This window comes from Schistocerca americana, chromosome 3 (assembly GCF_021461395.2).
Source record: "Schistocerca americana isolate TAMUIC-IGC-003095 chromosome 3, iqSchAmer2.1, whole genome shotgun sequence".
NCBI classification, from domain to species: Eukaryota; Metazoa; Arthropoda; class Insecta; order Orthoptera; family Acrididae; genus Schistocerca; species Schistocerca americana.
Window position 1 is genome coordinate 864,904,620 of NC_060121.1, and position 18,371 is coordinate 864,922,990.

The window sequence follows — 18,371 nt, forward strand, 5'->3', positions numbered from 1 at the left end:
ATTTGTTTTTTAGGTATGTGTCAATGGTCTCCATTGTGGATTCCCCAAATATTGACCTTATCTTATTTCTGATCTTCAGAGCCATGTAATATGGAGTTTTTTCATATAATGTGAGTCTGTGACAAGGTAGCATGTATTTCCAATTTATGTCTAGTTTCATAGGCATGTGTGAATGTATTTCCTTCAAACAGATGCGAGTTTTTCTGTTCAAAGAGAAGTATTTCATATATGAAGATGGAATGGATTGTCATGAAGTCCAAGCTTTCGAACAGTGGTTTGCGTGAATGTCTACTATTAGTTCCTGTCATTGCTCCGATTTATTTATTTATTGGTTTATTGTAGATTCGAAGGAGGTTTGTCTTTTACGCACCCCAAAAAAATTATTCCATATCTTATAACTGTTATGAAATACGCGCAGTATACAATTTTCTTCACCGTTATCGGACTCTAGACATTTTTAAAAATATCAACAGTTCTGTCTCATACACAAAACCAGCGCGTAGCTGTCACTGTTGCGAGCAGCACCGGTTTTGCTCGTTCAGCGAGCACACTGCTGAGCGAGAGAGCGCCAGTCCAACAGGTGTGGCCAGAGCAGGGCAGCTTGCTGGCCGTGTAACACGGCCTGGACTGTGCCGTGTCACAGCCAGGGGCAACAGGTGTCTGGTGGCGGCTGCGGCGTAGGGCGCTGGAGGCGTCATTAGGGCCCCGTCCTCCAGCCCTTCACGTCGCCGGCCGCGCTCCCTTCTCCTAAACAAAGGCCACGTGTCCCTCACAATTCTGATTTCCCATGCCTGTCACTGCCGACAGACTACTGATCAGCAGAAATCATAATTTATGATCACACAAAGCAGGGGTGCCCACAACCCGGAACGGGAACTGCAAGCGGTTTTTCCCTCATATAGTGCGCTACTCCTCGACTTACCTATGGTGCAAACGAGCAACCTTCTTATCGCTTTTATACACTGAGGTCACAAAAGTCACATACACACTGTTGTGTACATAGTTCCGCGTAGTCAGCGCATACACAACTTTCCCTACTTTCCCACTAGAGCGCGCCCCGCTAAGCACAACAGCGCAGGCGCAGCGCTCGTCCGTCTCCGTACTACGAGATGGCGCTGCCTTAGAGACGGACCAAATTCTGCTTCCGCCGATCCGCGTATTAATATGTAACGCAGCCAATGAGATTGCTGCTAACGTAGAACCCTTTCTCCTCGCAGATCACACTCGCGCAGTGATACATGAACGCGCGAGGTATTATAACGAGTGTACAGACCTCCGATTAGTCAGTCTGCATTTATCTGCACCAGTCTGTACCAGTCTGCATTAGTCTGTACCAGTCTATAGTCAAGTTTCAGTCTGCGCCTAATAAGATTACCATATTCCTGTACATAGCCATGAAGATAAATGAATAGACACTTTGTCAAGTATCAGAGATATGTGAGAATAAGATTCACGTACCAAGACCAAAGGAACTTGAGATTGACAATTGTAAACAGCATCCAGAATCAAGTTATGTAGTGTCTATCCTTTTTATTATCTTAATAAATGTGTGTGAAAATTAATCAAGTTCTGTTTAAAGTTGGTCACCGTCAATCTGCTATTCTAAGTGTGCAAGTGGTATTTCTATCGTCTGACCTAACGGCAGAAGATAAACACGCCACGATAAGACCACGAGACATATTGCTGACACTCGCCTACTTCATTAGAGCAACAAGTCAAATAATCTGATGGTGTGTGTACCGAAGGTCTTACAGTACGCACACCACACACACACATACACATGGCAGCGCTTTGGCAGAGTTGTACTCACAAGGGGAACTCCCCATCGCACACCCCCTCAGATTTAGTGGTAAAATGGCCCGGTGGATAGCCAGTCAGAGACTGAAATCAGATCAAGCATGAGAATTGGAAGAAACTAAACTGTGAAAAAAGAAGAGAAATAGAAACAGTGAACGGTTCAAGCTCAAGATGTACAACACTGAGGGGAGAGCAAGATCTACGAGGTCGTGGTTGAATGGTCATGGTGTTTCTACTACAAAACGAGAGACACTGTGCCCATTTTTTTCACAAAATTATGAACTTTCCGTCCCATCATTGACGCGTATGTTCTCGTTCTGTAGTCTTGGCAATTGTGATACTATACAATGGTTATAGAATATGAGTCATGTGGTAAGAATACACAATAGACGAACAAGAATCCACAATAAGAGTCGAAGGAAATCGTTCAAATGGCTCTGAGTACTATGGGACTCAACATCTAAGGTCTTCAGTTCCTTAGAACTTAGAACTACTTAAACCTAACTAACCTAAGGACATCACACACATCCATACCCTAGGCAGGATTCGAACCTGCGACCGTAGCAGTCACGCGGTTGCAGACTGAAGTGTCTAGAACTGCATGGCCACCGCGGTCGGCTGAAGGAAATGAAAAGACGGTCATTGTTGAGAAGGGAATGAGACTGAGTTATACAGTTTCCCCATTGTTATTCGTTCTATGGACTGAGAAAGCTGGGAACGAAACCAAGGAGAAACTTGGAAAGTGAATTAAACTTGAAGGAGAAGAAATAAAGACTTTGAGGTTTGCCAATAATGTTGTAATTCCGCCAGAGACGGTAAAGGACTTGCAAGAGCAGTTGAACCGAATGGACAGGGTCTTGAAACAGGTCATAAGATGCATATTAACAAAAATAAAACAAGGTAGTGGAATGTACTCTAGTTAAATCAGTCGATGCTGAGGAACTTTGATAGGAAATAAGTTACTGAAAGTAGTAGATGAGTTTTGGTATTTGGGCAGCAAAATAAGTGACGATATTTGAAGTAGAGAGGATTTAAAATGCAGTTGGAAATAGCAATAAAAACTTTTCTTGCTATTGCCAATCTGCATTTTGAATCCTCAAGAGCAACAAAAACGTTTCTGATAAAGAGAAATCTGCTAGTGTCGAATATAAACTAGGAAACCTTTTGTGTAGATATTTTTCTGGGATGTAGTCTTGTACAGAAGTGTAAAGTGGATGATAAGTTTAGACACGAAGAGAAGACAAGCTTTTGAAATGTCGTGCTACAGAAGGATGCTGAAGATTAGATGGGCAGATCGGATAAATAATTAGGAGCTATTGAATAGAAGTGGGGAGAACAGAAATTCATGGCACAACTTGAGTAAAAGAAGAATTCAGTTGATAGGAGAATCCACAGGCATTAAAGAATCGTCGGTTTTATAGTGGATGGAAGAGTACAGGGGGTGGGGGAGGATATAAACTGTAGAGCGAGCCAAGGCACACTACAGGAGGCATGTTCAAGTGGATGTAGGTTGCAGCAATTATTCAGAGATGGAGGTGTTTACATTAGGGCTGCTATAGATATGTCGATGTTTCTCCAAAAATTGTCGATATATATATTGGCCACTTGGTATATGATTGTTGCAGTGTCTGTGTGTTTATGGGTTGCATTTTTTCATATGACTTGTCAAGCCATTGGCAGCACGGCATCTCTTGCCGCAATTGTCACAAGTGTATCCGGCTGCTAAGGCAGGAGCAGTGGTAGCACTGCGAAGCTTTTTCTGCCTTAATCTGTCTAACAAGCCTTCATCATGCTTCGACATTCCAGATGATATATCATCACGCAACTCTGGTCTCATGCTAGCCCGTGCCTCCCAACTGCTTGTGTCGATTCCAAAGCTCTCCATATCTCGTTTACAGGAGTCCTTGAACCTCAATACAGGACGTCCTACAGGTCTTTTGGCTATAGAGATCTCTCCAAGCATCACCTCACGTGGTAATCTATCAGGATCCATGCGGTGGACGTGTCCCAGCCAGCGGAGTCGTCTCTGCTTCAAGATAGCTGAAATACTGTTGCAGCTAGTTTTAGATAGCACTGCTTCATTGGTCACTCGGTCCTTCCACGTTACTCCGAGGATGGATCTCAGGCACCACATGTGGAAAGCATTAAGGCGACGTTCTTGTTTGGCATAGGTAGTCCATGTTTCCGATGCATACAAAAGGATGCTGAGGACGCAAGTTTGATATACAAGAATTTTGGTGGTGAAAGAGAGTTTGTTGTTTTTCCAAACACGTGTAGAGAGTTTGCCAAAAGTTGTCGCAGCTCTTCCAATGCGAGCATCAATTTCCTTGTCAACAGACATGTTTGATTCTATAGTAGATCAAAGATAGCAGAAGTTATCTGCGACTTGCACAGTATGTAACGCTACCGCCCTTCTCGGACGTACGTTAGCTCTATAAAGCCTGTACTGTAATAAGTTCACGGGCTTCACCTTATAAACAAGGATTTTAGTACATTAGTTGACCGCGTCTACCTAATAGAAGCAAGATCGGACTTATACTCAGTCAATAACTACAGTGATGCATCAAGCAAGTGTAAAGTATAATTACTCTTTCGCATGGACAAGAAGTACACACAGTAGATGCTACCTATAATTAATAATTCGGTCGCCAGCCTACTTAGGCAATGAGTGAGTTTTTCCTTGTACAAGTGGGTGCATGTACAAGCATAACTACACGTAGTAACGTTGCGTTATATGGCAAAGTTTGGAACAAAAAAAAAATCCACTGAACTAAAGTTTTCTCCTTTTGTATTAATTTGGACGAGCTAAAATTACACAACACCACCCAGTAATGATTACTACGAACTGCATTTTGTATGTTGAGCAGACTGAAATCGGGCATAGATTGCCCTAGCATCGACAATCTTGAAAGTACACACACAATATCACTATTAATGATGGAAAAACACTAATACACTTAGGATTAATATAGACTTAGCTTTACTGGTCAAATCTGATCAACACATTTCAAGGTTTGAAAGAATGGACAAAAGAAGGGAGGGGGGACCCTGAAACTGTTATGGTCGTTAAACTGAAAATATTAAGTACTGAAGGCAAATTAACACTCAAAATTATCAATCTATGGATAACTACTCTTTTGTCTTACTTCTGAATAATTTAACTGTCATTATTTCTGTCTCAAATTAATTAAATAACATCGCTAACTCAATTCAAAAAACTCTCCTCCAATTTAGTCACGCTTTTGTTTTTTACCAACATTTGCAATGACACACAGAACTTTAGACTCCTTTATGGCATAGATTAATCTGCTGATAATTTTCATTAACACTAACATTAAACTTTCAGTTCAGGATACTCGGGTTGCACAATACGAGGTAAGGACCCTGTCTAGGTCAGTGATCAGGATAAGTCACGGCTAAGGCAATGCTGATAAAAGTCACGTTATAATTGAACAGTCAGAAACATTTTCGACACTGGTCCACACAGATACACTTCTAAAGATGAAATAAATGTTTGACCTGTGCAAGTCGGTGCGGCGGATGGCGGGCAGCGAGATAGCGAGAAGCACGGCACGGCTAAGGCTCTCACTGCAGCGGCACTTTTCTTCTTCTTAGCGTCGTTATCTTTCCAACTTTGTGCCTCAGAATATAGCCATGCCAAGTAGTCGTCGGAATCGGTTCATCCGAGGCTCAATGGAATCCACTTTTCCTGGGTAGCCTCCTCGGTACAGTACGTGTACTTCCGAACGATGCCCAACTCCGACTGTTGCTCGCCTCCGACTGTCATACTGTGTCCGTTGTGCCGAACCGCGCCAGTGTGCGTTTTCCCGCCTCGCCTGCCTCCACCTTTTCCCGCTCCCCTACAGGTAGGGTATTCACCACAGGTTTTCTACTACACATATCCTAATGCATTACCTACGTATGGACCAAGTGTATAAATTACAATTTTCACATCTTACAATAGTTTTAACATTAAATACACTTCCCTTTGATTACCACATTATTTGAAATCTAACATAAATAATAATATTCATTGCAAAAGTTGCTCACAGTCTCTTTAACATAACGATACGAACCGAAAAAAAAGTTCAAAACATTGCTTACATTAATTTATCTAAATTCATAAAGAAAAAAATGATTATATGTACAGTTGTCGTTACAGGTAGTGCCATCTAGTGTGATATTCGGCTTTGTATTAGCGCCCTGAACCATAATTACGGTCTTACTGCTGTTTACACTCATCGAGAATAGGAGGCATGCGTGACTAAATCTTGATACTAGCTCTTGCAGCTCTTCTGCGGAGCTTGCACCACTTGCAGCATCATCAGCACACAGGAGTTCACGAGCGACTATATATATATACCCCATATATCAGTATCAAAATGGCAATACCGAGGACCAATATTTTCATTATATATTATATGTTTTCACAAGTTTTGGAAAATATTTGAAGTTGTTCTTTTGAAACTGTAGTAGAATATAATTTTACTTTCATTATGTGAAGCAGTCTTACTACTTGTTGAGCTTTCATCACGTCCAACCTGTCTCTTTAAATGTGTGAATTTGTGTGGCACAAAAGAAGTAGTATGATTTTACTGGGGCGGGTGACGGTGTGAATGGAAGGTGCACTATTTCTTCGCATCGACATTCGTCAGCCGGCCGGAGTGGCCGAGCGGTTCTAGGCGCTACAGTCTGGAACCGCGCGACCGCTACGGTCGCAGATTTGAATCCTGCCTCGGGCATGGATGTGTGTCATGTCCTTAGGTTAGTTAGGTTTAAGTAGTTCTAAGTTCTAGGGGACTGATGACCTCAGAAGTTAAGTCCCATAGTGCTCAGAGCCATTTGAACCATTTTTGACATTCGTCAAAAGCGGTTGCTGAAAATGATGAACAAAAATCTAAACGACAATATTGGTCGTTGCGGTAGACGGAGACATGCGACGGAAAATGCTGACGTAATCAGCGCTTGGCGCTCCCAAGATAAACTGCAATGTTTAGCTTCACCATGCAATTTTGACATTACAACTGCTAGGCCGCCGGCGTTTGCAGAACGAAAAAAAAAAAAAAAATACAGGGAAGTCGACATGAAGTGTTCAGGACAAATACGTGACGTGACGAAATCGAACGATGGAACCATCAGCCATCTTTTATTGTGCCACTTAACAGGCAGTTACCATTGCTAGCAAAGCGGTTATCGCCAAGCGTGAGCGTGCATCGTTTTGCTTTCTGTGCTCGCTCTGAGGGGTACGTATACAGAATATATAATAACAGGTCAGTCCTTATATACAGCTCTTAGACCGGCAGTATATTTACAGTGTCCATCCGATATTCTTACAGGCAGGTAAGCTGATATCGATACTTTTTCCTATGTATCGAGAGCCGATAATGATGTCTTTTTAAATCTCGATATATCAGATTCCCGATATTTTTAAAGGTATCGACAGTGCTAGTTTACACAGGACCGACTACTGCAGCGAGCTGCGTGAAGCCAGTCTTCCGACGGAAGACCACAACAACTCGAGCTGTATTCGTGTTAAGTAACATTTTCAGTAATGCTAGTGACTCAACCGGAGCCCAGCTACCAACAACAGCCTAAGCTCAATGCAACGTTCTAGAGGAAAGCTCGCTGTTCGGTGTCGCGGACTCGTCTCTTCCGGTGGATGAGTTACAAATATTCGTCCCCGTCAGTTCCCACGCTGGCCGGCCGAGTTGAAGCCATGCATATGTAGCCCTTTCGCTGCATTTGCATGTAAATTGGTCGCCAGCCAGTCTCGTAGCGCTGTGCCTCGCGAAAAAAAGGGGAAAAAAAAGATGCGCCAGCGAGTAATCGTCCACCAGCTGTTTGTGTGTCACACGTGGCGATCGCTGTCAATGAACCAGCCCTTTCTCCCGCCCTACCCTACGCCAGCGGCTTTAATTACCATCAGCAGCACCAACAAACCCGGTTGCCAGCGTTCGCTTTCCACGCCGGCGCTGTTACAACACGATTGACCTCTACGTTTTTGTATCCCTCCAGCAGATATTTTTGTCTCCGACCCACGCCGGCGGGCTCGACATCCACATCCGTATTACGGTGTATGGCGAAGGGTACTTCCGACACTGCTACCACTCACCCACCCACCCACTCACCCTTTCCTGTTCAGTTCAGGAATGGAGCCTGGGAAGAACGTCTACCGTTGCGCATTCGTATGAGCTCTAAGTTCTGTGACGTCCTCCTTCTGATGATATCGCGAGTTGTGTGTGGGAGGAAGTAATATGTCACCCGACATTTTGGAAAGTATACTCTCAGAGTTTTAACATTACATCTGACCCTAGTTCACACCTCTCTACAGTTACGTCTGCCTCTGGAGTTTCTATTCGTAAGACCCTCACGCTTAGGGAAAGAACCCTTGACGAAACGAGCAACTCTTCTTTGTAGCTTCTCTAACTTTTCTATTTTTTCTGTCTAGTAATTTGCAGAACGGTGTCTTCATTCTCGAGATCCCCCCTGAAAAATTTGACCTGGTCTTCTGCAAATAGTTAATATTGTACAGTACATACAGTGGGTGTAACATGACGAAAATGCAGACCTTGTTCGACCACGCCACTGCTGTTAGTTGCCTCTCATCTCTGGAGCTGTCTGTGGTGAACCGACACATAGAATTAACTGTTTGCAAGGAAGAAGCCAGAGTGATTCCGTAACAAAATCTATGATCAGACTCTGATTCCCGTGCGATATTGACCGGGCTAATCACATCGCATGAGGAAGCTGATGAGTTATGAAATACTATGACGAAGGAAATAAAAGGTCTAATACATTATCAACGCAGGAACATCAGAAGCGGCAAAAGAGGAAAGAGGAGGCCTAATTTGTGCAGAAAATGATATGGGAAAAGGAACTAGACAAAAGAAATGTTTCTATAACGCGCGATAAGTTTGAGCTGGTGGCAACAAGTATCTTTTTCCAAACTAATAAGAAAAGAACAGTCTCCTGGGAAACACAAGAGGGTGTCTGAAGATTTAATTAGAATGCACAACTATTACACCACGTTTCGTGAATTAGACACTCAAATACGTTGCCTACCGAGATCCACATGTGGATTCAGGTTTTACCCCACTACGCTGAAAATCGCGAGCATGAAGAAAATATGGATCAGTACAAGAAAATTGGGCATTGGGACGTCAAGTGAGGATGTGACGAGGGGAAAAATTCTGTTTCGTAGTAACAAATGGGCTAATCAAATGCTCTGAGCGAAGTATGGTAGAAGACGAGTGTAATATTTTGTAAGATATCTCGCTATTAAGGGTGTGATAGAACTAGAATTACAAAAATTGGTATTTGGTTTTTTCGATCAGAAATGAAGAAATATATGTTTCAGGATTTTTGGAAATGCTTTCAAACAGGGCAACATTGCCACAGAGAAGGCTGTGGCGGGATCACATGGGTGGTTCACGGAAAATCAAATATAAACATGAGATAGAGTAAAACCTGCCGGTATATGAAGCTCAAATACAACGAGAGCATGGTTACCAACCAATCACTACAATGGATGCATTTTAGATTTCTGATTACTCCTCGTCCTGTTACCCCCACCATGTCGTATATGAGAAACGGTTCTCGTAAATACACTGTATATGTTGGGAAATCTTTGCAAATTTTATTAAAGGCAATGTCCAGATTGAACGACTCATCAACGCCCAGCCCAAACCGCTAAGAACGGAAACTTGAAATATGGTGAGGGTGTTGATCTTGAACTGTCGGCGTCGTTTAAGAAGGGATTTCTCGAAATTCTACCACTACAAGATTAAAATATGGGATGAAAGGTTATTTTGAAAAATGTCTCACTATTAACACAATTTTAAAACTAGAAATACGAAAATTGGTATTTAGGTTCTCCGTAAGAAATGAAGACATACATGTTTCAGGATTTTTTTAATTTATCACCTATGGGGGTGAAAGGTATTTTTGTCAATAAATCATTATTAAAGAACTACTAAACCATTTTTAATCTGCAACTACGGAAATTGGTTTTCCAGTTCTCGCTTAGAAATAAAAAAAATGAGGTTTCAATGTTTTCGGAATTCAACCCCTAAGAGGGTGGGGTAGCGCTTCACCAACGCGCAGCCCAATCCGTTGAGGATTAAGACTTGACATTTGGAAAGGGTGTTCATCCTATACTGTAAGCAACGGTTACCAAGAGATGGTCCGAATTTCCATTCCTAAGAGGGTGAAATAGGGGACAGAAGATTTCCTCAAAAATCTCACCGGCCGCTATGAACGAGCGGTTCTAGGCGCTTCAGTCCGGAACCGTGCTGCGGCTGCGATCGCAGGTTCGAATCCTGCCTCGGGCATGGAATTGTGTGATGTCCTTAGGTTAGTTAGGTTTAAGTAGTTCTAAGTCTAGGGAACTGATGACCTCAGATGTTAAGTCCTATAGTGCTTAGAGCCATCTCAACCATTTTAAAATCTCGCTCCTAAAGCAATTTTGAAGCTAGAATTACGAAAATTGGTATTGGCTTCTTGGTCAGAAATAAAAAAAAAAAAAAACATATCCTTCAGAATTTTTGGATATTCAACCACTAATGGGATAAAACAGTAGGTGAAAGTTTATTTTGAAAATAAATCATTATTTAAGTTCAAATGGTTCAAATGGCTCTGATCACTATGGGACTTAACGGCTGTGGTCATCAGTCCCCTAGAACTTAGAACTACGTGAACCTAACTAACCTTAGGACACCACACACATCCATGCCCGAGGCAGGATTCGAACCTGCGACCGTAGCGGTCACGCGGTTCCAGACTGTAGCGCCTAGAAACGCAAGGGCCACTCCGACCGGCATTGTTTAAGTACTGCAAAGGTATTTTTAAAGCTTCACCTGTGGAAAGTAGTATTTGACTTCTCGGGTGTAAATAAAAAATACGTATTCCACTGTTAATGGAAATTCGGCCCCAAAGGGGATGAAATAGGACTGAAAAGTTTTATGAAAACATTTCATTATGAAAGCATTTTTAAAGCTGCGTCTATGGAAATTGTTATTTTACTTTCCGGTTAGAAATTACAAAAAATACGTTTTGCAGTGTTTTTCGAAAATCAACACCTAAGGGAGTGAAATACGGGATGAAGGTTTTCATGGAAATATTTCATTATGAAAGCATATTTGAAAAAAATTTGGATATTTGTGGTAAGTTCCTAAGAGATCAAACTGCTGAGGTCATCGGTCCCTAGCCTTACACACTACTTAATCTAACATAACATAACTTACGCTAAGGACAACACACACACCGACGCCCGAGGGATGACTCGAACCTCCGACGGGAGAAGCCGCGCGAACGGTGGCAAGGCGCCTTAAACCCCGCGGCTACCCCGCGTGGCTAAAGTATTTTTGAAACTAAATCTCTGAAAATTAGTATTTCACTTCTTGTCTGTAAATTAAAAAGAAAGAATAGGAAATGAAATTCTTTATGAAAATGTTTCATTATAGTAAAACATATTTAAAGACAAATCTATGAAATTTGGTATTTGACTTCCAAAGGAATTATTTTAGGGGATGGACCGCTACGGTTGCAGGTTCGAATCCTGCCTCGGGCATGGATGTGTGTGATGTCCTTAGGTTAGTTAGGTTTAAGAAGTTCTAAGTTCTAGGGAACTGATGACCTCTGAAGTTAAGTCCCATAGTGCTCAGAGCCATTTGAGTCATTTTTTTAGGGGATGAAATATTCTTTGGAAATATCACCGCAAGAGCTCAAAACGCTGGATTAACAAACAGCTCTGACTCTAGTTACCAAAATTGCTTTTTCGTCAGAAATACTTTCGGAAAAGATCATGTTTCTATGGCCTTAATTAGCGCCAAAAGTTTAGAAGATGCTTCAGTTTATGAACAACATACACTGAAGCGCCGAAGTAACTCATATAGGCATGCGCATTCAAATACAGACAAATATAAACAGGCAGAATATGGTGCTGTGGTCGGCAACACTTATGTAAGACAACAAGTGTCTAGCGCAGTTATTAGATCGGTTACTGCTGCTACAATGGCAGGTTATCAAGATGTAAGTGAGTTTGAACGTGATGTTATAGTCGGCGCACAAGCGATGGGACACAGCATCTCCAAAGTAGCGATGGAGTGGGGATTTTTCCGTACGACCATTTCACGAGTGTACCATGAATATCAGGAAACCGGTAAAAACATCAAATCTCCGACATCGCTGCAGCCGGAAAAAGATACTGCAAGAAGGGACCAAAGAAGACTGAAGAGAATCGTTCAGCGTGACAGAAGGGGGAACCATCCGCAAATTGCTGCAGATTTCAGTTCAAAAATGGCTCTGAGCACTATGGGACTTGACTTCTGAGGTCATCAGCCCCCTAGAACTTAGAACTACTTAATCCTAACTAACCTAAGGACATGACACACATCCATGCCCGAGGCAGGATTCGAACCTGCGACCGTAGCGGTCGCGCGGTCCAGACTGTAGCGCCTAGAACCTCTCGGCCACCGAGGCCAACCAGATTTCAGTGCTGAGCCATCAACAATTGTCAGCGTGTGAATCATTCAAAAAAACATCATCGATGTGGGCTTCCGGAGTCGAAGGTCCACTCGTGTACCCTTGATGACTGCACGACACAAAGCTTTACGCCTCACCTGGGCCCGTCAACACCGACGTTGGCCTGTTTATGAGTGGAAACATGTTGCGTGATCGGAGGAGTCTTGTTTCAAATTCTATCGAGCGGATGGACGTGTACGGGTACGGAGATAACCTCATGAATCTATGGACCCTGCATGTCAGCAGGGGAATGTTCAAGCTGTTAGAGGTTCTGTAATGGTGTGGGACGTCTGCAATTGGAGTGATATAGGATCCATGATAAGTCTAGATACGAATCTGACAGGTGACACGCATCTAAGAATCCTGTCTGATCACCTGCATCCATTCATGTCCATTGTGCTTTCCGACAGACTTGGGCCAATGCGACACCCCACACGTCCAGAATTGCTACAGAGTGGCTCCAGCAACACTCTGCTGAGTTTAAACACTTCCGCTGGCCACCAAACTCCCCAGAAATGAACATTATTGAACATATTTGGGATGCCACGCAAGAAGAGAGCTCGACCTCCTCGTAATTTTACGGATTTATAGACAGCCCTGAGGGATTCATGGTATCAGTTCTGTCCAGCAGTACTTCAGATGTTAGTCGAGTCCATGCTACGTCGTGTTGCGGCACTTCTGCGTGCTAGGAGGGCAGGTGAACCAGTTTCTTTGGCTCTTCAGTGTAAAAATTCGATAAAGGGAAAAAAAGCTGTGTAGACCACACAGTCTACGCGAGTGAAGCAGGGGGTACTGAGCTAGTAATAAATACCCCTGATTGTCGTGTGTTGACTTTAGCCGTTTGGCCAGTTCTCTGCTTCTTCAGCCAACGACTAAGACTTCTTAAGAATCGTGATATTCTGTCAGCGCGCGCCCGGCACTTGCCCGGCTTACCCCAGAACTTGGAGACAACTCGGCGCCTCCGCGGCTGTGCCATTCTTCGCAGCTGCGACCCGATGCGGAGATCCGCAGCAACTCGCGAGTTATCTGCCTCGAGGCAGAAACAACGGATCGGCGCCGAGTGCGCGCGGCTCAGAAGAGACGGCCGTCAGACGCGCTCAGCAGCGGGCGGGACCCCTGTTCGCCGCCCACGTCACGCAAACGGTAGTAGCGTACTGTTCAAGGGGGGTTAGCGCTCGATCCCGATATCATTAGAAGCGAAGTACTAGAGTGCTGTTCCAATTAACTGGCATCTTCACGCAGGCGGGCTGCACCCGCGACCGATACCCCAATGGCAGCCCGCCACTTAGTTGCCAAATACGCTACTTAAAATACTGTGCCTGCCTATCTCAAGAAAACTTCTTCTAAAGCGAATCTTTCACCTACTTCAAGAACAAAAAATAACTGCAGCCATAATTAAAATCGACAACAGATCAGCTACTACTGGTTTTCCGTCTTGAGCTTACCGCAATTTAATTAAAGAGAATTACACCAGACGCGTTTCGCTTTTATTTATAAAGTATCCTGCAAATTGATAAATACACTCCTGGAAATTGAAATAAGAACACCGTGAATTCATTGTCCCGGGAAGGGGAAACTTTATTGACACATTCCTGGGGTCAGATACATCACATGATCACACTGACAGAAACACAGGCACATAGACACAGGCAACAGAGCATGCACAATGTCGGCACTAGTACAGTGTATATCCACCTTTCGCAGCAATGCAGGCTGCTATTCTCCCATGGAGACGATCGTAGAGATGCTGGATGTAGTCCTATGGAACGGCTTGCCATGCCATTTCCACCTCGCGCCTCAGTTGGACCAGCGTTCGTGCTGGACGTGCAGACCGCGTGAGACGACGCTTCATCCAGTCCCAAACATGCTCAATGGGGGACAGATCCGGAGATCTTGCTGGCCAGGGTAGTTGACTTACACCTTCTAGAGCACGTTGGGTGGCACGGGATACATGCGGACGTGCATTGTCCTGTTGGAACAGCAAGTTCCCTTGCCGGTCTAGGAATGGTAGAACGATGGGTTCTATGACGGTTTGGATGTACCGTGCACTATTCAGTGTCCCCTCGACGATCACCAGTGGTGTACGGTCAGTGTAGGAGATCGCTCCCCACACCATGATGCTGGGTGTTGGCCCTGTGTGCCTCGGTCGTATGCAGTCCTGATTGTGGCGCTCACCTGCACGGCGCCAAACACGCATACGACCATCATTGGCACCAAGGCAGAAGCGACTCTCATCGCTGAAGACGACACGTCTCCATTCGTCCCTCCATTCACGCCTGTCGCGACACCACTGGAGGCGGGCTGCACGATGTTGGGGCGTGAGCGGAAGACGGCCTAACGGTGTGCGGGACCGTAGCCCAGCTTCATGGAGACGGTTGCGAATGGTCCTCGCCGATACCCCAGGAGCAACAGTGTCCCTAATTTGCTGGGAAGTGGCGGTGCGGTCCCCTACGGCACTGCGTAGGATCCTACGGTCTTGGCGTGCATCCGTGCGTCGCTGCGGTCCGGTCCCAGGTCGACGGGCACGTGCACCTTCCGCCGACCACTGGCGACAACATCGATGTACTGTGGAGACCTCACGCCCCACGTGTTGAGCAATTCGGCGGTACGTCCACCCGGCCTCCCGCATGCCCACTATACGCCCTCGCTCAAAGTCCGTCAACTGCACATACGGTTCACGTCCACGCTGTCGCGGCATGCTACCAGTGTTAAAGACTGCGATGGAGCTCCGTATGCCACGGCAAACTGGCTGACACTGACGGCGGCGGTGCACAAATGCTGCGCAGCTAGCGCCATTCGACGGCCAACACCGCGGTTCCTGGTGTGTCCGCTGTGCCGTGCGTGTGATCATTGCTTGTACAGCCCTCTCGCAGTGTCCGGAGCAAGTATGGTGGGTCTGACACACCGGTGTCAATGTGTTCTTTTTTCCATTTCCAGGAGTGTACATTTGTACATTTTTAAGCTGTTGTAGGTTAAAATCAGCGTTTTGTTGCCGGCCAGAGTGGCCGTGTGGTTCTAGGCGCTACAGTCTGGAGCCGAGCGACCGCTACGGTCGCAGGTTCGAATCGTGCTTCGGGCATCGATGTGTGTGATGTCCTTAGGTTAGTTAGGTTTAATTAGTTCTAAGTTCTAGGTGACTGATGACCTCAGAAGTTAAGTCGCATAGTCGCATTTGTTTATAAAGCTGATGTGTTAGTTACTTACGGTGTTTCTTTACATATTCTGCTGCTTCCCTTCTTGCTAGCTGCGGTTGACGTCGAATGACATCGATTCATTTATGCGCTTAGCATTTCTCGCCATACTGCATTATTTCGTGCGCTGCATTATATACACCTCACTTTTATCAACTGAACTCAAGTTACGTATGTTCCTTGCTCTGTACAGTAACAGCGCCTACGTCTGTCGTTTGTGTGTGTCCACACTGTGAGTGTTTCCAGTCTTTCAAACTACACTACTGGCCATTAAAATTGCTACATCACGAAGATGACGTGCTACAGACGCGAAACTTAACTGACAGGAAGAAGATGCTGTGATATGCAAATGAATAGCTTTTCAGAGCATTCACACAAGGTTGGCGCCGGTGGCGACACCTACAACGTGCTTGCATGAGGAAAGTTTCCAACCGATTTCTCATACACAAGCAGCAGTTGACCGGCGTTGCCTGGTGAAACGTTGTTGTGATGCCTCGTGTAAGGAGGAGAAATGTGTACCATCAAGTTTCCGACTTTGATAAAGGTCGGATTGTAGCCTATCGCGACTGAGGTTTATCGTATCGCGACATTGCTGCTCGCGTTGGTCGAGATCCAATGACTGTTAGCAGAATATGGAATCGGTGGGTTCAGGAGGGTAATTCGGAACGCCGCGCTGGATCCAACGGCCTCGTATCACTAGCAGTCGAGATGACAGGCATCTTATCCGCATGGCTGTAACGGATCGTGCAGCCACGTCTCTCTCCCTGAGTCAACAGATGGGAACGTTTGCAAGACAACAACCATCTGCACCAAAAGTTCGACGAGGTTTGCAGCAGCATGGACTATCAGCTCGGAGACCATGGCTGCGGTTACCCTTGACGCTGCATCGCAGACAGGAGCGCGTGCGATGGTGTACTCAACGACGAACCTGGGTGCACGAATGGCAAAACGTCATTTTTTTCTGATGAATCCAGGTTCTGTTTACAGCATCATGACGGTCGCATCTGTGTTTGGCGACATCGCGGTGAACGCATATTGGAAGCGTGTATTCGTCATCGCCATACTGGCTTATCACCCGGCGAGATGGTATGGGGTGCCATTGGTTACACGTCTCGGTCACCTCCGCATTGACGCACTTTGAACAGTGGACGTTACATTTCAGATGTGTTACGACCCGTGGCTCTACCCTTCATTTGATCCCTGCGAAACCCTACATTTCCGCAGGATAATGCACGACCGCATGTTGCAGGTCCTGTACGGGTCTTTATGGATACAGAAAATGTTCGACTGCTGCCCTGGCCAGCACATTCTCCAGATCTCTCACCAATTGAAACGTCTGGTCAACGTCTGGTCAATGGTGGCCGAGCAACTGGCTCGTCACAACACGCCAGTCACTACTCTTGATGAACTGTGGTATCGTGTTGAAGCTGCATGGGCAGCTGTATCTGTACACGGCATCGAAACTCTGTTTGACTCACTGCTCAGGCGTATCAAGACCATTATTACGGCCAGAGTTGGGTAGTGATTTTTTTGTGAATCCTTGGGCAGTTAATTATTATGATTTAAATGCTCTCACCTGCAATTTACTTTTGTATAACTAATTTATAAACACCCTGTATTTCGTGCCAAAGCGAGGTAATCTGCCCGGCCGGTGTGGCCGAGCGGTTCTGGGCACTTCAGTCTGGAACCGCGCTACCGCTATGGTCGCAGTTTAGAATCCTGCCTCGGGCAAGGATGTGTGTGATGTCCTTAGGTTAGTTAGGTTTAAGTAGTTCTAAGTTCTAGGGGACTGATGACCTCATCATTTGAGTCCCATTGTGCTCAGAGCCATTTGAACCATTTGAACGGCCAGAGGTGGTTGTTCTGGGTACTGATTTCTCAGGATCTATGCACCCAAATTGCGTGAAAATGTAATCACATGTCAGTTCTAGTATAATATATTTGTCCAATGAATATCCGTTTTTCATCTGCATTTCTTCATGGTGTAGCAATTTTAATGGCCAGTAGTGTACATTTTCTTCAGTTAGTGTGAATTAGTGAAAATGTTTTGGATGTCAGGTAGTGACATGAGAGTTGATTGGGGGGGGGGGGGCGGTTGATTTTTTTAAGGGGGGTCGGGGGTGGGGATGGGCCTAGACCATGATTATAGGAGAGATTCTGGGAGGAGATGGTGGTGGTAAATGCAGGCTGTGGTTATATGTATATATTTTGTTCCGGCATGAAGTCAAGCGCTAGCACACCAGTCGGGAACGTTAGAGCAGAGAGGACTGTGAAGAAGACGTCAGCCAATAGTACGCTGACCGACCTCTCTCTAGGACGAAAAGCAATAGCAGCGGCCTCTGGGCGAAGAGGACATAGGAGCTGCTCCGCCTGGTCGCGGCTCACTTCTACAGCAGCATCAAGATTAGGCACTTAAAGACCAGCGACTTACGTTCAAAAATGGCTCTGAGCACTATGGGACTTAACTTCTGAGGTCATCAGTCCCCTAGAACTTAGAACTACTTAAACCTAACTAACCTAAGGACATCACACACATCCATGCCCGAGGCTGGATTCGAACCTGCGACCGTAGCAGTCGCGCGGTTCCGGACTGTAGCGCCTAGAACGGCTCGGCCACACCGGCCGGCCCAGCGAATTAGGAAAACGGTTCAAATGGCTCTGAGCACTATGGGACTTAACTGCTGAGGTCATCAGTCCCCTAGAACTTAGAACTACTTAAACCTAACTAACCTAAGGACATCACACACATCCATGCCCGAGGCTGGATTCGAACCTGCGACCGTAGCGGTCGCGCGGTTCCGGACTGTAGCGCCTAGAACGGCTCGGCCACACCGGCCGGCCCAGCGACTTAGGAAAACGGTT

At 45.3% G+C, this 18,371-nt stretch overlaps 1 protein-coding gene across 3 annotated transcripts in view; it reads left to right on the forward strand.

The window, feature by feature from the left end:
- The window catches only part of LOC124606849, a 204,426-nt gene that overhangs the window by 50,518 nt on the left and 135,537 nt on the right, over nucleotides 1–18,371 (forward strand). The gene's annotated exons all lie outside the window — the stretch shown is intronic.